Source organism: Phalaenopsis equestris, unplaced genomic scaffold (genome assembly GCF_001263595.1).
Source record: "Phalaenopsis equestris unplaced genomic scaffold, ASM126359v1 Scaffold000558, whole genome shotgun sequence".
Lineage (NCBI taxonomy): Eukaryota > Viridiplantae > Streptophyta > Magnoliopsida > Asparagales > Orchidaceae > Phalaenopsis > Phalaenopsis equestris.
The window spans coordinates 42443-46635 of record NW_018164998.1 but is presented as its reverse complement, the minus strand read 5'-3'; the positions used below and the strand labels follow the sequence as shown (position 1 = coordinate 46635).

General features: G+C 37.1%; 1 long non-coding RNA gene across 4 annotated transcripts in view; it reads left to right on the top strand.

Annotated features, from left to right (window-relative positions):
- The window catches only part of LOC110029308, a 17238-nt gene extending 16146 nt beyond the window's left edge, over positions 1-1092 (top strand). The window contains exon 3 of one of the 4 annotated variants that reach the window (XR_002294520.1): positions 981-1092. This is a non-coding gene — a long non-coding RNA (uncharacterized LOC110029308). Of the gene's footprint in view, positions 1-528; positions 894-980 lie in introns of those variants that run through there. The other 3 variants (XR_002294521.1, XR_002294519.1, XR_002294518.1) reach the window with 3 other exon arrangements.
- The last annotated feature ends 3101 nt before the right edge of the window (positions 1093-4193 follow it).

Here is a 4193-nt window from a genome sequence, read left to right as displayed (position 1 = left end):
AAACCGCCGCCCGCACTTATAAGCTGCCCCAAACGGGGCCTATGTTAGTAATGTTCTGTACACATTGGTTTTCAATGCTCCTTTTTATGGCTTGCATATGGTCTTTTTATTCACTCTCCCTCCCTAATCAATTAACAAATCAACTGTGATTTTGATCATGCATGGTTTCCTTAATTAGGCGATTTCGGATGCCAACTTTCTGTTTTTTTTTTTTTTTCTTTCGGGGATATCTGTTTTTTTTTTTTGCTTTCATGGTGGAGCAGCTTGGGTGACCGCTGTTTTTGCGTGGTAACCGCTTTGATGTCGGCAGAGCACCACAGACTATGACATTTATATTGGATCATGACTTTGAAGATTTTTCTGGTTCTCAAGAACTCATAAAACAAGGAGAAAAATTACATTATAGTAGAAAGTGCTTGGGGAATACATGTGGAAATTTAATATTCAGGCTTCTTTCCACCATGAAATTCCTTTTGTTGGTTTCTTTTTATTGTGATTAACAAGTTTATTGTCTTGCACTTGTTGCAGAATAGTGGGATATTGAAGTACCGTCTGACGTGGTGATATAGCAGCTTGGATGACTTGTGCTTTCGCATGGTTACCACTGCATTGCACGTCATTGCTGGAAAATATTTGGAGGTCCCTGATACTGGAGCATTGTCAGTTGTGATATGCTTATGGTTTAAAACATGGGATGTTAGTTATCATTTACATTTTCTTATTACCTCTATATGGAGAGAAGGGATTTTATTGTATATGATATTTAAACAAGGCATGGAACGTTCAAAAGTCCTGTTTGCATCAAATTATCACCATGTGCTTGATCCCAAGAATTGGCCACATGAATTCTATGCAAAAAATTGCACCTTGTGATTGGTTATTTTGCTGCGAAGCGTCAGTGTTTCTTCATAGTAAAGTCAAGTTACTTTTATAGTTGTTTCAACGAATCCATAGTATCTATATTTTGCATGAATGTGCAGAGCAAGGCATCATGGAGCTGAATCAGTTGGCTTGTTATGCATACGATTAAGACATTCAGTTGGAATCATAAATTCCAGGGTAATTTCCATTGTTTAGTAGAATATCTTCCGGTAACTTTGTATCCAAGTTTTATTTGACATCCTTTTTTGTGATTAAAACCTTGGAGAATCCTAAATACTAAATTTCAGTAGTAACTAGGCACTCGCACCTTATGAGAAACTTGATTCTCTGTTTCATCAATTTAATAGGAGTAGAGGCCTACTCTATTCTCTCATTTTTGAAGGCTGGTTGTATGAATTTTCATCTCTTTGAATTATATTTTAATAAGGGCTGACGTTTTTTGTCTAGTTGCTCCATCCATCAGATTAGACTGCCTTGATGCTGAGACAGGAATTGGACCTTTGTTTTCTGAAAACAAAATTTTTTTTATGAACTATTGAAAGCTTTGGCGTAATGAGAAAGGTTGAAAAATTTTATATTGCTTTTACTCAGCATAAGATCTGGGGATGTTAATAACAGTTTTTTATAGTATGAAATTATAATCACTTGTTTTTTAGAGAGAACTTTAAGAACATCTATGTATGCCTCTTTTTTTTTAACTCCCTGCTGTTAACTATTTTTTAGATCCTGCTCATCCGTCGCCAGACAGTATTACAAGATTTAGTAAATCCTTTGCCTGACAGTTTTCAGGATTTAGTAAATCCAGATTTATGAGATTTACTAAATCCTAATAAGGTAAATCCAATCAGTTGCCAGACATCTCTTTAATGTATATTTACTACATTTTACATTCTTATTTAATTGAGGGTACACCTCGGTTCAACGGTTAGGTTGCCTTTATTGCAACTTAGAAGGATGAAGCAGGCCAAATCCCTGGATTTGACGGGGAATGTGAACATGTCGCCTATACTTCACAACTTTGGTCCATGTTTCCATGAAAGGGATAGATCAAAAAAGGAATGAAGTATCAAGTATGTGGGTTTCTACCATAGAAATTGATTTCCCCTTATTTGTTGGATTTGGGAAGACGAAAGGGTCTGTAAAGCTGTTGTCCAAGAGGAATTAAGAGAAGAGGAACTGGTAAGAAAGGGTTTGTATTCATATTTCCATTTGTTGCTAATCCTATATGTCACAGGCCATTCCATTTTTTGGGAGGGCTCCCAATTATTAGATGTAATTACAAGTAATAAAAAAAGGAATAAAGTATCATAAAATATCATAATATCTAGTCCATGATTATCATTCATCAATCGAGCCTCAAAAAATCTTTTCCAAAGAGTTGTAGGTGGCTGCAATGGAGGGGGAAGTAGAGATAACTAGGGTCATAGATAATGATTGACACGATGTCCTCTCTTTGATTGATTTGGAGGCTTGGGCTCAAGATGAGATTACAACATATTAGGGGTCTTGGGGGCTCCAGCTAGTATTTTGGATGACGGACTACTAGGTGGCCTCTAGTAGCAGATTTGGAAGCTTGGGCTTAGAACAACTCCAAAGAGCTTGTAATTCAATGGTCACAACATAACTTAGGACATGTCTCTATAAGGACAAGCTTAGAGGTTTATACATAAGTGGAACTGACTCATGGGGGAATAGGTGGTCTTGGAAGATATGTTGGAATACAGTTGGGGTTTGAGGTTTGGAAGGTACTGATGGCTGTGTTTTAGGCAATGGATGGGGTTTGAAGTTTTGAAGGTGATTTTAGTGGAGGTTTGGGAAACATTGATGGTGGAATTTATATGATAATTTTGGTTTGTGATTTGGCCCAGTTTAAAAGAGGTGGAGTCTGGGAGGCAGATATGGGGTTGCTTTGGCCTAATGATTTGGTACTTTGGATAAGTGCGATGTGGTGATGTAGATGTATATGTTATAGTTTACTGGATGTTGTCTCAAAACTGTCAATCCAAGGTTTGGCAGAGGCATCATATTCTGTTATAATTTTCTAATTTCTAGCTCAATAAAGTTTATATTGATGGGATGCATGCTTTGCGTGCCATTTCGATTGTCCCGGTACTCTACCTATTGCACATTTTGCATGCAATTAACATAAGTTGCACTAGTGTGAGGAGTTTCTTGATATTCATTTCATTCCATACAGTTTAAATATGGCGACAGAGTGCTTGAATAAGCGTGATGAGTATTGCAATCGTCAGACATATTCTCAAACAACATTGAGTACAAAGCAGCCATCCTGGTTTCAAAACACGAAATGCTGCAAGCAAGAGTTTGACTCAGAAGCAATTTAGTGGCACAACAGATTTTAGACTGCAGGAAATTAGAATTGCAATGAGGTTTATTGTTATTTGTAGCAAATAATTGATCTGGTTCAACAGTTTAAATGTGGGTTAAGCACAACGTAGCACATGGTGAAGTGGGGCTATAATCAATTGAAACAGGCGCACAGAAACTTCAGTAGTTGAACCTGTTCATTTCTCATTCATAAATCAGAAGTTGAAGCATAGCATCATTGGAAGATAAGACAGCATCATTGGAAGATAAGACGACAAAAAAAAAAAAAATCCTAAGAGGCCGTTAATGTGGCAAATGCCATTTTTCAAAGCATTTATAATGACGGTAGCGAATTGTTGCAACAGCAGCAATAATGCAGAGATATGCATCAAAGATGTAGAAGCAGATATTTTACCAGGCATTTCAGCAGATATGATTAAAACCATCAGCTAATATGCAAATAATACATTCAGCCGGATTAAAGCCAGAACCCAAAAACATTCAATGGGAAAAAATGGATTTTGATGATTCCTGGACTTAAATGGTGGGTGACAGAACATGAGACCAGGTATCAAGCAACATATGGAAGCAAGTCAAACCTAGTAACTTGGGAATTCATCAAAACTGTTCCATAACTAATGGAGGTCTATCGAGAATACTATAACAAGGATTTGGCAAGACTCGTGAGCAGAAATTAGGGAACTGGAACTTATTGAACAAATTTGAGGTTTTTGGACAGCAACATTAATAAGCATATAAACATTGAGAACTGCTTAAACATTTTTTTGGCTGGGTGGCTGGGGGTTGGCTGTCTTTTTGGGTTTGGAGAAGGGAAAAAGGGGCTATGTATCTGTCTTTTGAGGGAAATTTGGAGATGAGAAAGAGGTAAAGACTAAGAGTGGTGGAAGGAGGAAGATGAGAAAATTTAAAAAAGAGGAAGGAAGGGCATGTTCAGTGAGCCAAAAGATAAAAAAAGAAAGGAA